The 15,170-nt window shown below is 43.9% G+C and overlaps 1 protein-coding gene across 11 annotated transcripts in view; it reads left to right on the forward strand.

Annotated features, from left to right (window-relative positions):
- SEMA5A (semaphorin 5A) overlaps positions 1-15,170 on the forward strand; it is a 484,035-nt gene that overhangs the window by 201,475 nt on the left and 267,390 nt on the right. The window lies entirely within an intron of this gene.

The following is a 15,170-nucleotide window of genomic DNA, read 5'->3' on the forward strand; positions in this document are numbered from 1 at the left end:
TTGTTCTCCACACCCCAAGCCTATTCTTCCTCCCGTCTCTCCTATCTCAGAAACGGCCCCATCGATTGAGTGACTCTAGTGGAAAAAATGGGTGTCCTCCTTAACTCCTCACATTTCCATGAGCCCCGATTTGTTGCAGACACTACATTTGCCCCTCAGTGTCTTCAGGCTGCGGAGGCATACTCACTTCCTCCACAGAACAGCCAGAGGAGCTTTTACACATGCAAAGTAGCTCATGTCCTCCCCCTTCCCCCCACACACCTTGGCTTCTTAGTGCCACAGAAGAGAGGCTGGTGACAATGGCAGCCCACAGCCAAATCTGGCCCGTGTCCACGTAGTGTGAATATCGTCTTGTTGGAACCAGCCACACCCATGAGTTTATATTTGTCTGGAGCAACAGCACCAGAGTGGAGTAGCTGTGACAGACACCGTATGGCCTGCAGAGCCGAAAACACTATGTGGCCCTTTACAGCAAGAGCTTTCCAGTTTCTCCCACAGAACAGAATCGAAACTTTTTCACCTTCACCTGCCAGACTCTCTACCTGAACTTTCCCTACCTCCCTCTCAGCTCTCCCCTCACCTTGTCTCTCCCCACACACCTGCCTTGTTTCTGCTGCTCAATGACTCTGGTTCACTCCCCCTCCCCCCCCCCCCCCCCCCCCCCCCCCGCCACCCGCCATCAGGCCTCTTCCAGACGGGGCTCTGTCCTGTGGTGCACTTCTCCCACATCTGTGTGGCTTTGTGCTGTCATTCAAGTCTCAGCTTCAGCGTCACCTCAGCGGAGTGGTCGTCTCTGGAAACGCTATAATGTCACTCCAAGCGATACTTCAAACATCCACCTGTTTTATTTACCTCACGGCAATAACTTACTACTTTTATTTCTTCTTTATGGATCCCGTCCTCCTCACTAGAATATACATCTAATGAGGGCGAGAAGCCTCTCCGTTTATTTTCCTGCGTGTCTTTAGTTCTGAGAACAGGGCCAGGCACAGAGTCGATAAGCGTCTGCACAAGGAGGGCCATCATGAGCCTGGTGGCAGATGGTCCAGTGAAGAAACATAATGGCGTCAAGCAAGTGATTAGCATTGGCCGTGGAAACTGGGCTCAGGGCAGGAAGAATCTCTGAAGTTGTGTAGGATACCTCAGGAAGTGAGTGTATAAACTTGTCAAGAAAAAGTGAAAACGGGATTAGAAACGGGGCAGCGACGTTGAATTCACTTCAGGGACTAGCTCTCAGCTAGTCCTCGTGGCGGCTTTGCTGAAGGCTGAGAAACAGAGCGGCTGTTTGACCACCCGGTCACATCGGGACCAGGTTAGTACCTGGAAATGACAACCACCACAGGTTTTCAAAGTGCACCCCGATGGGTGACACAGAAGGAAAACCAGCCTTTATTTTCCTGTCTCTCTTGACCGTCTACCCCTGTGAGCCTGTCTTTGTCGAGGTTGCTGTGGAGGGCAGAGGTCTCCTGCAAAGGTTGGGCCAAGGCAGAAGAAATCCATTTCGGCTGGAAACAGAAACTTTAGGCCCTAAATGTCGGTTTCGGTTTCATGTTTATAACCTGCTTTTTTTTCCCGGTCTATCATCTTGAGTGACTTGGGGCTGTTGGTACCTAAAGGAGCCTGCGAGGGAGGGCTGTGCGTTTCATAGAATCGGAGCTAGCACCAGCTAATAGGTAATAGGTCCTGCTGGATGTCCAGGTTTGCTTTTTCTCTTGGAGGAAATGGATGTATAGTAATCAACGGGGGTTCCAAATGATCCTGTGTGGCTCTACGTGGAACACTCAGCTTTGGCCTACGAGTTGGGTAGTGGTTTTCTGTATGCCTGTTTCGTTTTAGTTGAAAGGTATTAAAAGCCATATAACACTAATGGAATAGAACATCCTGGAAATGCTGACGCTTGGTGATGCCATGTGATACAGGGTCAGTCATATAGGGTGAGTGACCAGGGATTCTTTCTAGATTAATTTGCAGTGACGTCTGGCTGAGTGAATTTCAGTAGGTTCCTTTGCTTTCCTGGACTCCAGATTCCACGATATTGAAATGAGGCATTGGAGTAGGTGTGACCTGAGGTCCTTTCTCACTTTGAGACTGTGTGTTATTATTTTTTTCTATTACTAAAGAATTATGCTTAGTGTGTTTAATTATCTGTAATACATGTTTATTGAGCCCTTACCCTATGCTCTAGAGCAGAGGTCAGGGCAAGATAGTGATATTTTAGACCTTGGGAGTCAGACAATCTGGATTCAACTCTGCCAATATTGTATAAACACAGCTCTAGAATATAGGTAAACACCCGGGCAATGCCGTGCTCCATAAGAATTTATTTATGGACAAAGGCCATGGGCCTGATTTTGCCCATGGATCATCATTCATCAATCCCTGCTCTAGAGCCTAGACACTGAAAATTATACTCCATAAATTTGAAAGTTCTCTTTCTTTAATAAATGCACAACCATATTTGGATATAAACTCATTCACATGTAAAACAATTAGAAGAGTGGTAGAATACGGTTCATGACTGCTACATAAACACAATCGGCAAGCAGTCAGTATTATCCAGGTAGTATTGGTGGACCAGAGGGATGGAGAGCACTCGGGTAATTAAGGGAGGCTGCAGGTTGCTTCTGGGACCGCGTTGTGCCTTGGAACGTTCAACGTTATAACCGGTGCGGATTCATTTGAGGCCTATTGTAACACACAGTAGAGCACAGATACTAACGAATTTGCACCCTTCTCTTTAGTGGCTCCCAGCCTGTTTACAGTTGTTAGAGGGGCAGGATGGATCATTTTGAAAGCATGGACTCATGTTAGCCAAGTGGGGGTGTGAGAACGAGTTCGGTGAGGAGCTGGTTGAGGAAAAGTTGAGGCGTCTATGTTGGGGGAAAAGCAGAAGAGAAGTGACGAGCAGGTAAGTTTGAGAGGGGCCGACGGCCAGGCGATGGCAGTTTGCTGTGACCATGGCAACTTGCCGACAGAGAAAATCATTGTGCGGGTGTATCAGACACAAGAGCACGGTCAAAGGTCCCTGCCATGGAACACATTGCTAGCAGGGACTATCTGGCATGGCCCAAGGCCCCCAGATATACAGAGGCACTCTTATCTTATCAGGCATGATGTTCCAAGGTCTTCGAGATTATCTCCAGGAGTCAGTCGAGGGTCAGGCTTTTCTTTGGAATAGGCAGGGTTTGAACACTCCAGACCTGCTGAGTCAACTGGTTACTGAATAATCTCTCGCTTGTTACCTGTTCAGTTGGTTTTGAACAGTGATGCCCAGCCTTCCTAAATGTTGTAGGGCCCTTACACCCTTCGCAGGTAGACTGTGATTTACACGAAATTGAATGTCATTCTAGAGGAAGCTAAAATGAACGACAGATACTCTGCCTCGTAGCAGGATGTTGTCAAAGATGTAGTAGGGCCTCCTTCACGGTGGTCTTGTGAGGCAGGTGTAAACCACCCTATGTTGCCGTCGTGGTGAGGGTGGGGACCTAGGGTTCTGGAGACCCTCCCGTGACTTCAGGCTTTGCCAAATGCCTCATGGGAATTGGTTTATGCATTCTTGTCAACACAAACTCTCGTTCTCATGTTCTCCTTCTGTTTCATAGTTTGTTCAGACAGGTGAGGCAGTTGGTGGCAGCCTCACAGCACCCACCAGTAAAAGCTTCGCATCTGGGGTTCAAATCCAAATCAGCTTAATTCCAAGGACTGTGTCACTTTCATTAGCGATTAGGCTCAGTCCTGATTCAGTTACAGTGTTAATGGCAGTAGGTTCTGAGGAAACCCAGGATCAATTCGTCTTTCAATAGTAATAGAACAACGCCTCTGTATGACCAAGGAAGCCCCGTTCTTAATAAATTAGATACACACTGTCCAGCAGCCAAGCCACGGGCCATGTCCGGCTGTTGAGTGCTTGAATTGTGGCTAGTCCAAGTGGAAAAGGGCATCAGTTATAATTCACACTGGTTTTCTTTTTAAAAAAAATGTTTTTTTTCAACGTTTATTTATTTTTGGGACAGAGAGAGACAGAGCATGAACGGGGGAGGGGCAGAGAGAGAGGGAGACACAGAATCGGAAACAGGCTCCAGGCTCTGAGCCATCAGCCCAGAGCCCGACGCGGGGCTCGAACTCACGGACCGCGAGATCGTGACCTGGCTGAAGTCGGACGCTTAACCGACTGCGCCACCCAGGCGCCCCATTCGCACTGGTTTTCAAAGTTTGAGAATGTAAACATGAAATCAAAATATTTCAATAAATTTTATTTTGATAACATTGGAATGATATCCTAGGTTAAATAAGCTATATTGTCGAAAATTAATTTTACCCTCTTAGCAGTTTTAAATGTAGCGACTGGAAAATTCAACATCATATGTGTAGGTCACATTCTTATTTTCATTGGATAGCACTGCCTTAGAACACTCATCACACTTCATTTGGGACCAGCTAGTGTTTCTTTTCTTCAGTTTAGCTCTCTTGTGCGTATATCTCCCCTTTTTAGCAAAATTATCAGTGTCTTGAAGGCAGAGGTCTGTCTTACATAACTTTGTATCCGAGCCAATACTAAGTGGGTTCTTCCGTGTAGTAGGCACTCAAGAAATATTCGTTGACCTCGTAAATCAATAGTTGTGTTGCCCCAATAGTCTAGATGCATATGTCCTTAATGCTTCACCCTAAAGTTTCTGGTAAAATCTGGGTCAGTCTTGGAATGCGTTCTACTTGTAGTACCTGTAGGTAGAATCAGTACTTTGGCAAAGAGACCCCCTGGGGACTTATTAGAATGTCTTCAAGCAAGGAGACTTGCTTGCACAAATGGCTTTTTTTGTACCCTTCAGACTTCTGGTCATCACTACTTACACAGCAAGCATGTGGCCACTTCTGGAGTCATCTAAGTGCTCGTTGAATAGAAACAGTTCATTTTTTATATTTTTAGTCACATTAACATCATTTGTAATTCTCAAGTTATAAATCTGAAGGAAATTACTTTTTAATGTCCTCTGGCACAACATTAAGATTTTGCAATTAGATTTTATAGCCCGTAGTCATATGCTGCAGGTCACAAAGCAAAATTAAGACCCTTCTGCACCAGGAAAAGTTTCCTGTAGGAAAAGCCACACCGAGTTTAGGGGCAGGGCAGCCCCAAAACACACTTCACAGCCTGGAGGACAAAGCTGGTCACAGTCTGGGGGTTTGAAGGTCTTGCCTGGTTTACGTATGCATTTGCATAAACTTTTAAATTAGAAAAAAAATCTGTCTTGATGGATGGATGAATAGAAATTGCTTCTTGTGTGAGTTATCCAGCAATAAAAACCTGTCTCTTATTGATTTGGTTCTTACCCGCAGCCCCCAGGAATAATTGGGTTTCCACGATCTTAAAAGTTATAAACGAAAGGGAAGGCAATGCCAGCCTGCCAGGCGGATTTGGAAACCAGTTTGCTGACAACATCCCAGAACCTTCTCTTTACACCTTGCTAGGTGTGTCTCAGGTAACCCTCGGATGACTGAGAATTTCATGGGCCCCACGTAACCCTGGCATTTAGATCCTGAGATTGAATAAGATCCTGAGACAGCCAGGCAACCACACAAACAAATGAAAACCTGGGGAAACAGTGGAAATCACAAATCCCACCCTTGATTCCGAAAGGGAGTACATTTCAATTGGTTATGAGATGGTAGTTGGTTCTACTGAAATTGTGTCTCGAAAGATTTCTCTTAAGATACCTATCCAGGAAAAACATAAAAAAAAAAACTTTGTTAGGGGCGCCTGCATGGCTCAGCTGGTTAATAAGCAGGTGACTTCGGCTCAGGTCATGATCTCACCGTTCATGAGTTCGAGCCCCACGTCGAGCTCTGTGCTGACAGCTCAGAGCCTGGAGCTTGCTTTCGATTCTGTGTCTCCCTCTCTATCTGTCCCTCCCCTGCTTGCACTCTGTCTCAAAAATAAATAAACATTTAAAGAAACTGTCGAAAACTTTGTTAGTTGTATATTACTCTGCAGTAATCTAACTTTGAGAAACAGTATGTCCGAAAGTCCCACAGGAATCTCTTTGAGGTGCTGAGCGTGCTCTCAGCCTGCCAGCTGCCAGTCTTTATCTAAAAGCCACCTTCCCGAGGCAGGCTGTTTGCTCTTGCCTTTTCTGGAATAGTATGTGTGTTCCTTCCTGTAATTTAACAGATTTGTGACTATTATTTAATGCTTGTTTAAATCGTGCATATGTATTATGCAGTGGATTCCAGGCTGTAAAACATAGCTTAAATGCCACTTGTGGCTTCAGATTATGTTTGAGTTAAGAAGACCCACATCAGCGAATGCTTCAAGTAAAAAGTGCACTATCACAGCTTTTTGGATTCTTAAGACATCTACCAGGCAGGCTGTCCAAGATGAAGCACTGAACTTCAGAAGAACCCAATTCCATAGCACAGACATTTTGCAAAACTTGCAGTTAGTGGATTTTTCCAATGGTGAACGTGTGGGAAAAAAAAGATTAGGTGTTTAAAATGTCATTGGGAAGGAAACATAATGAAGAAACTTGATGTAGCACCTGACCTCTGTTGAGCAGATACACAACTAAACACAGAAATGATGGGAAAAACCCCTCTTTGTATTTAAAAGACTGTGTTTTATGTATCACATTTATCAATAAAAATGTAAATGATAGAAGCCTTATGTCTTCTTGGTGTATTGGATACTTTCTGCTGGTCTAAACACTGGTCTAAAAGCATTTTACTTTTCCTGGGGCGCCTGGGTGGCGCAGTCGGTTAAGCGTCCGACTTCAGCCAGGTCACGATCTCACAGTCCGTGAGTTCGAGCCCCGCGTCAGGCTCTGGGCTGATGGCTCAGAGCCTGGAGCCTGTTTCCGATTCTGTGTCTCCCTCTCTCTCTGCCCCTCCCCCGTTCATGCTCTGTCTCTCTCTGTCCCAAAAATAAATAAACGTTGAAAAAAAAAATTAAAAAAAAATAAATAAAAGCATTTTACTTTTCCTAATTGGTTATTATTGAATAGTTTTGTTTTATTTTTAAAAAGTCACATCAGTTGAACCTTTTGATAATTTCCTATAGCAAGCTTTTGAGATATTTTTCCCTCTAAGATAATCTTTCTAAGTGTATATGTTATATACATTATATATATATATATATATATTTATATCTCTTACATACTTTTATGCAAATATGTATGTATACATATATGTATATATATGAATGAACATATTGGTGGCTCTATCTGGATATAAATATGTGGAACTGTGGATGTCTGTATCTAGGTATAAATGTACATGTAAATATATACTTAATATACATATTTATGTATCTGTATATATATATATATGTGTGTGTGTGTGTGTGTGAATAAACACATGTATTTATATATACACATCCTAATATATGGGTGAATATATTGAGATCTAAATCTAGATAAAGATATCTTAGTCCCCTAAAATGTTACCATTATTCCCAGTTGGATGGATGTTCTAGTGCTGTGATGGAGAAGAAAATAGATGGGCAAAGAAATCACAGGGCTTCAGATTTTCACTTTGCCTTCATTGGCGTATAACTTTGTGCAGTCATACAACCTCTTTGCCCTGAGTTTTATCCACTGTAAAGGAAGGGGAGAGGGGTGGACTGCAGGATAGCCAACACCATGTTGATTCTACAGAGTCCTAGATAGAAGTTCTAGTGAGAATAATTGAGGTCTATACGTTTGGAGAAACAAAATTGGCCTGATATTTTTCAATTTTTCTAGAAAGCCAAAGTAAGGCAGAGAGTATTGGCCTATTTCCACATTAGCTGATGTAACCAGGACCTGTCTTGGAAAGAAATGATGGAGATAAATGTCTACTGTTGGGATCTTCTTCCTTCGGTAGCCTTATCGTCTGCGGTGGACCCTGGTTTCTTTCTGCTTTTCTCTGGGACCTTCCTTCTTCCAGCTGTGCCCTGCCCAATGGGCGGCTTGGGTTGGAACATTCCTGTCCTCACATGAAAATTACCATCTCTTCCTTTCTGTCGAATTTTGCTCTCTTTTGTTGGGTGTCAGCTACTGTTTCTGATAATTTAATCCATGCTGATATTTTACTAGGTGCTAAGGATTAATGCACTTTAGACATTCCTGGGAAAATTGATTTTTAATTCAGACCTTATGGAAATACGGCCTTAGTCCCATCCTGGGTTTAGCTTAGCTGCTTACCACTTATGTTACATTTGGCAAGTTGTTTGACTTTTCAAACACTCAGAGTTTTTAATTTTTACATGTTTTATTTCTGTAAGAAAGAGTATAGCTCTGGCTTCACAGGATTGTAAACATTAAATATAATAAGAAATTGTTAACATGTAAAAAAGTATCTAATATAATTCCAGAAATTAAGTAAATACTGATAATATAGTAACAACAAAAAAAAAGCATTACTAAGAGACATTGGTTGTTCTGAGATATATATAGATGTGTGTGTGTGTGTGTATACATATATATAAACGTGTATATAGCACCTGACCTCACGTGTATATATATATACACGTGTATATATATGTGTGTGTATATATATATGTGTGTGTGTGTGTGTATATTATTATAATATAATAATTTTTTCCCCACAAGCATAAATGTTTGTGAATTTGTGAATTTGGGTCTTTTCTTCCTGGTGAAGTGTTTTGCCTTAGCCTGCCATTCGACAAACACATGAGGCTTTGGAACTGAAATCTGTTGTGATCCCTTAAAGAATTTCAGGCAGGACTCATGTAGCTGAAAACCAGCACCAGGTGCTGAGAGCTGCTGAGTCAAGCAGGCTCACCTTGCTCTGACGGGCTGTTTTTGGAAGCACATGCCTGGGGAAAGCAGGAAAAGGAAAAAGAAGAACAGTGGTCGCGGTCCAGAGCACTGACCTGCCTTGCCGTTCTCAGGGCTTCTTAAAAATTCTGCTCCGGGGCGCCTGGGTGGCGCAGTCGGTTAAGCGTCCGACTTCAGCCAGGTCACGATCTTGCGGTCCGTGAGTTCGAGCCCCGCGTCGGGCTCTGGGCTGATGGCTCACAGCCTGGAGCCTGTTTCTGATTCTGTGTCTCCCTCTCTCTCTGCCCCTCCCCCGTTCATGCTCTGTCTCTCTCTGTCCCAAAAATAAATAAACGTTGAAAAAAAAAAAAAAGAAATATATAAAAAAAAAAAAAAAAAAGAAAAAATTCTGCTCCTTTGTTTTCCAATCATATTTTAGCTCAGATTGCGTTGCTGAGAACGGTGCGTGTAACGGCAGAAGCTGAAAACGACGTCCCTGGAAGGGGGATGCATGCCACCTTTAGAGAGTAATAGGCATCTCTGATGCAGGATGGTTTCTTTCACAACATGGGGAAGGTCCGGCAAGGACAACTTCCGGAATGCTCAGCCAATAGGACCGTCTGCCCTTCTCTTCCTGGTGCCCAGCTGGCAGGAGTGCCCCTCCGGGGGAGGGGAGGACCCAGGCCTTGGGATTTCAGGACAGTGTCCTGTCCCCCCACACCAGGGCTGAGTGGCTTACACTGCTGAGAAGTCCTGTCATTCTACTCTGTTCGCATCATCCCTGCCTTGTCATTCCAGAATGTTCTTTGCTCCGATAAAGTAATTCTGTTTTTCTTAATGTTAATTTATTTATTTTTGAGAGAAAGAGCATGCACACATGTGAGCAAGTGGAGGAGGGACAGAGAGAGAGTGAGAGACAGAGAATACCAAGCAGGCTCTGTGCTGGCAGTGCACGAACTCTGGGCTCATGGCCTGAGGTGAAGTCGAGTCAGACACTTAATAACCGACTGAGCCACCCATGCACCCCTGTTCTTTGCACCAGTAAAGCAGATCAGTGCATGGTTATTGACATTTTCTCCTCCCTTTGTTACACCAAGACCCTTGGATCATAAAACCTAACTGGTGACCATGGGAATGGTTTTTTCTGTAGATCTTAACTGACATGTGGATCATGGTTATTCATAACAACAATAGCAGAAACAATAAATGTATTATTTATTAAACTGAGTGGGTGGCGGTTGTTATTTAACAGTGTATAACAGTGGGAATCAATTCATTTTCAAAGTGAAGAGGATGTTGATTTTTCCTTCTTGTTACTTTCCAAAAATGTTGCATAGGAAGCTACATGTTAGGGTTTTTCCAATGTGGGTTTCAAGTTCCCCTCAAAAGATTCTCAATCCTGCTTACCGGGCTTCTTAATCGACTGAAGTTTAGAGTGATGAATGGAACAGGCCACCCAGAGCCACTTTTATTTGACCTGGGAGGTTTCACTGCTCAGTGTTTGCCTGCTAGTCAGCATGGTCCCTGGGAAGTGAGTGCTGCAGGCTTTAGCCCCTGGAGGAGACATCAGTTTGGTTTTCAGATTTCAGACCAGGGCTAGTCTTGAACACCAAAATCTCCTGTGATTCTTACTTATCAGGCTCTAAAAGGTTTTCCTGGCTTATGACCATGACTTCCTTCAATATCTTCTACAGTGTTAATAGTAACTTTTATTTTGTTTCCAAAGTTTTCTATTTTCTAGGGTTGGTTGGGGGGGGGGGGGTTGGTGACTAGCTTGAATTTGTAAGCTAGTCTCTAGTTTATATATGTCATCATTTGGACCAAATTGATTAATGCTGACATATGTTTATGAAAGTTAGTTCTTGAGACTGTAATATTGGGTTCTTTTTAAAATCAAATCAGCATATGTTTTATTAGAATATTTATGAAACAATCATGGGTGCTTATGCAATGGTAAGAGAAGGCAAATATGTGTCACTGCAGCTAATTTTGCAGTAGAAGGTCATTGATGGGCCATTTTTTAATAGCCACATTTGTGTAATCAAAGGATTAGCTTGAATGATTACCATCAAATATTAAAAATTATCTACAAAGTATTAAATTTGAAGTTACAGGTTTTGTGTTATTTTACTTCCAAACAGTGGTCCTGTTGGCTGCTATATTTAAGTTCCCTTTCATCCTGATGTTCCTATGTGTTCTTTTCAGCAAAATCAGGAGAGAGAAATAGGAGGGAAAAGGTGAACCCATTATTTGGGAGAAGTGAGCGTATATTAAAGTAGATGTTGCTAACAACTGTATCTCTCAACCTAGCACGTGCTGTGTTCTGTTCGCTGCTCGCTTCCCTTGCCCTCATCTTTCTTTGGCATCTGCTGAGCTCGTTGGCCTCCACTTGCCCCGTGTTCAGACTCTGTCCTCACCTGCCTTACTTGACACTGTGCTCTTTTAGACTTCTGTGTCTATAACTGTTCCTTTTCTGATTCTTCAGAAAGCAGCACTGATAATTTCTTGATGCTGGTATTGAACTCTGTTATTGTGGTGGCAAATTCTACTGATGGAACTTCTGACATTAAACTTGTCGATCCATCCTTGGGTTTCTGGAGTAGACCCCGTCCCATGTGAAGCAGTGTGTGTGTGTGTGTGTGTGTGTGTGTGTGTGTGTGTGTGCGCGTGCACGCACACACACACATGTGCATACACGTGTGTGTGATTTGCTAATACATGTCTTTCCTTAGCAGTGTTTTCAGCCATACTTTTAAATGAGGGTGGCCCATGATTTTCCTTTCTCATCATGTCTTTGTGAAGCCTTACTAGCAAGATTATCAGGATGCTAATCACCTCGGAACTGTGTTAGGAAGCTTTACGTCTTTGTCTAATCTCTGAAGTAAGTTCAATAAAGTTGAGATTCCATGTTCCTTAAGGGGTTGTTGAAACTTACATGTGAAACTAAGCCTACTGCCTTTTCTGACAAATTGTGTGTGGGAGTTTACTATGCGTTTTGTCAGAGTGTTTGACACTGTCGTAATAAAAGAATATAATTTTTAAAAATATTTTTGTAAATGTTATTGTTATTTTTAATTTAAGAGAGAGAGAGCAAGCAGGGGAGAGGGGCAGAGGGAGAGAGACGGAAAAACCCAAGTAGGCTCCACACTCAGTGTGGATCCCAATGTGGGGCTCGATCCCACCATGACCTGAGCCAAAATTAAGACTCAGATGCTCAACCTATTGAACCACCCAGGTGCCCCTTAAAAGATTTTTCAAAATGAGGGACTATGCATGTACTTGCAGACAAAGGGAAGGGGCCTGATAACACGGGAGATATTAGAGGAGAAAAGAGGTGATTTAGAGAAGGGACCAAAGAGGAGGGAAGAGTTGGCATGAGCAGAGGAAGGGGTACTGATCTTGGCACAGAGGAGAGGGCACCAGCCTCTGATCTTACGGCGAAGCGGGGAGGAGAGGTGTCTGAGACAGGCGCATTCTCAGTTAGAGACAGGTTGATGCATTAGCTTTCCCCCCAGGAGTTCATGGTGTTGTGTCAGATAGAGGTCAGGTGACATGCAAAGTTGAGAGAGCCAGACCTGGAGGGATGCCCAGGAAAATCAAAAAAGAAGAGAATGTGCAGATTATCCAACTTTTATCGAATGTTAACCATAAAAATGTACTGTTTCAAGGGGGCAGCTCTTTGGAAATTGAAATAAAGGAAAGGGAACAATTTTGATGGAACTATATGTTGTTAGCTTACTTTTCCATATCTGCATCCCTCCTATTATTGGAGGACATTTCAGGAAGTAGTGTAGCCCTTCCTGTTGCCCAGCATAGGAGCCAAAACCTGAAGTATGTCTCTTCACCCTGGTCCCTGTTGGCCACACCCTTCCTGTGGGTGGGAGGTGCATGGGAGGTGAGCTCTTGGGAGCTCATGGGAGGTGAGATTAATGCATGGGAGGTGATTTTCTTCTGATGTCTTTTCATGTCCTCTCTCCCTACATGTGGCTCACATTTCCACTCCTCTAACAGAAAGGTCAGCCCGTGGCCCTCTCTTCTTGACTCCTGCGACCTACTCGTTGTCACCATCTTGGGTGCAACACATGTGCTCAGCTCTGGCAGCTGTGAGCTTTGGTCCGTAGAGCCTGGGAGGGGCACTCGAGAGCCTGGAACTCCAGTCCTGGCAGGTCTCCTCATCAGGTTCCTCTCTGTGTGATGAAGCTGTTGTATTAAAACAGCTCTACGTGCACTCCCGGGTCGTAGCCATGCTCCGCCATGTCTCTGGGGTCATTCTTCATAGAGGACATTCTCCATAGTTCACCTGAACCTATCATCTTTCTCCAAGACCCGGACTTACCCCTTGAGGCCTGTGTGCCACTCTACATTGTTTGCTGCTTAATTCTGTGTTGGAAGGATTTTGTTATCTTCAGCTGGTTGCCTTCCAGTTAGGTATCGGGCCCCTAGGACACCCCCACCATTGTTCCTCCTGCATTTTGATAACCAGCATTCATACAACCACTACCTAAAGTGCCTGGTGGTACTTTCAAAAATCTAGCATTCCGCCCCCATTCTCTACTCTTTCCTGCCCACCAGTGGCCCATTCACATTCCTAAGATGCCTGCTTTGATGTGTCAAGTACTTGCCTGAGGACTTTTCAAAGCCTCTCTATCACAGATGAAGCCATGTCCGAACTTGTTGACCTGTGAGCTATATTTAAATATGCCTCTCAGTTAACCATCCCAGTAGTTTCTTGAATTACCATTGCTTTTTCCTTTCCCTCTTCTCTTTTTTCCCCTCTTTCCTTTCATTTTTAATTCTTTTCCTCTTGAAATCACTTGCTGATTCTTGCTCGTCCATTCCACACAGTGATCATTGCCTCGCGCATTCAGAGCCCTGTGCCCTGTGCCGCAGGCAGCCAGGTGAGCTTTGCAGACATAAGAGCCTTCAGCTCTGTCTCCCAGGAAGGGAGAACTGATGGGCAAGCAGGTGGGCAGCACCGATTCTGGCCCTGGGGGCACCGTGGCATCCCACGTAGCTCTGCTCCTCTAGAACGCGTCTGCACCGTCAATATGTGGTCAGATCTCTCCTTTCTTTTACCGAGAATCTCAGTCTCCACTCCTTTCTATGCGTGAGTACTTCTTGTAACATTACAAATGCCTGTAAAGTCCTTGCATTCATAGATACTCTGCTTAAAGAAGATACTAGTGCTTGCCCCCTAACTGGATTGTGAGCTTCTGGAACAGACCGTTCATTAACACGTTTTTATAGCTCCAGGGCCTTGTACATACTTTGCTGTAATTTTTTTTTTTAATGATTTGGTTGTAAAATGAATACATTGAAATAAACTTCTTAAAAGGATCAAGATGCACATTACAATTTCAGAACCCAAAGACAGGTCTCTCTAGAACTCAACCCTGGTTTCCTTTATGCCGTGGAGAACTTCTGGTTTATGGCCTTTTCCCCAATAACTGATAGTAGGAAATTGCTGTATTTATCAGGCGGAGCCATTTCTTGAAAATAATCCGTCCCAGTCACATCAACAAAGACGTGTGTATGGGACATATTATGGGATGTGGGCATATTTCCATATTATATCTGTTTTGTAACTTTGTTGATGTGGCATCTGTCATGTGCCTGTTTAGTCAGTGTGATATCATTCAGAATAGCAAATCCAAGAAAAAATGACAGATAACGTGGCTAAGTGTCAGGAATAATGATAAGGTGAGGCACAACTAGAGGGCAACTCACTGAGCATTTTTTTTTTTTTTTTTTGGTGTCAGAAATGTGCCCATAAAAGTTGCAAAAATGGCTCGTGAAGCAGCATTCTGTCCCTCTTCCGAGCTGTCATGTTACAATAATCAGACTCTAGGCTGGAGGCCATGTCATAGGACTTAACAGTCTTGTGAAAAACCTGTCTCTAAAGAGTGGCTATTTCCTGGTTTCCCTTAGGGGGGAAAAAATGCCAATGAGAACTAGAAGTAACTTGATTTCACATCTAGAAAGTGCTGAATGTATTTAACATGCCTGGTCGTGGGGCCAGGATGGAAACCCAAAGTGCAGGGACACGAAGCGTCCACTTTGAAGGAAGGCAGATGGTGCGCCTGGGTTTGTCCTGGGTCCGAAGGAGGGCTTTGCGATTTCCTCAAGTCTTCAGTTCTTGCCAGGGAGGACACCCAGGAAGTGGTTTTGTTTGTGTTCAGTTTTCCCTGGGTGAAGCGCATGAATGCTGTGTGGTTTTCCGCCCAGCCCAGCGCCCAAAGGGAAATGCACATCTGGCTTATAAATCACACCCAAGCGCTGATGCTCGCTCTTTATTGGGTGGCTGCCGTCTCTGTTTTACACAAGCTCGGTGTGGACTGTGTCACATTCTGATGGGAACCGCCAGTGGCCCCTGAACGATCGCGTCAGGGGGCCCCCCAAGCTTCTCTGCAATGTCATGTT

The sequence above is a fragment of the Leopardus geoffroyi genome, chromosome A1 (assembly GCF_018350155.1).
Source record: "Leopardus geoffroyi isolate Oge1 chromosome A1, O.geoffroyi_Oge1_pat1.0, whole genome shotgun sequence".
Lineage (NCBI taxonomy): Eukaryota > Metazoa > Chordata > Mammalia > Carnivora > Felidae > Leopardus > Leopardus geoffroyi.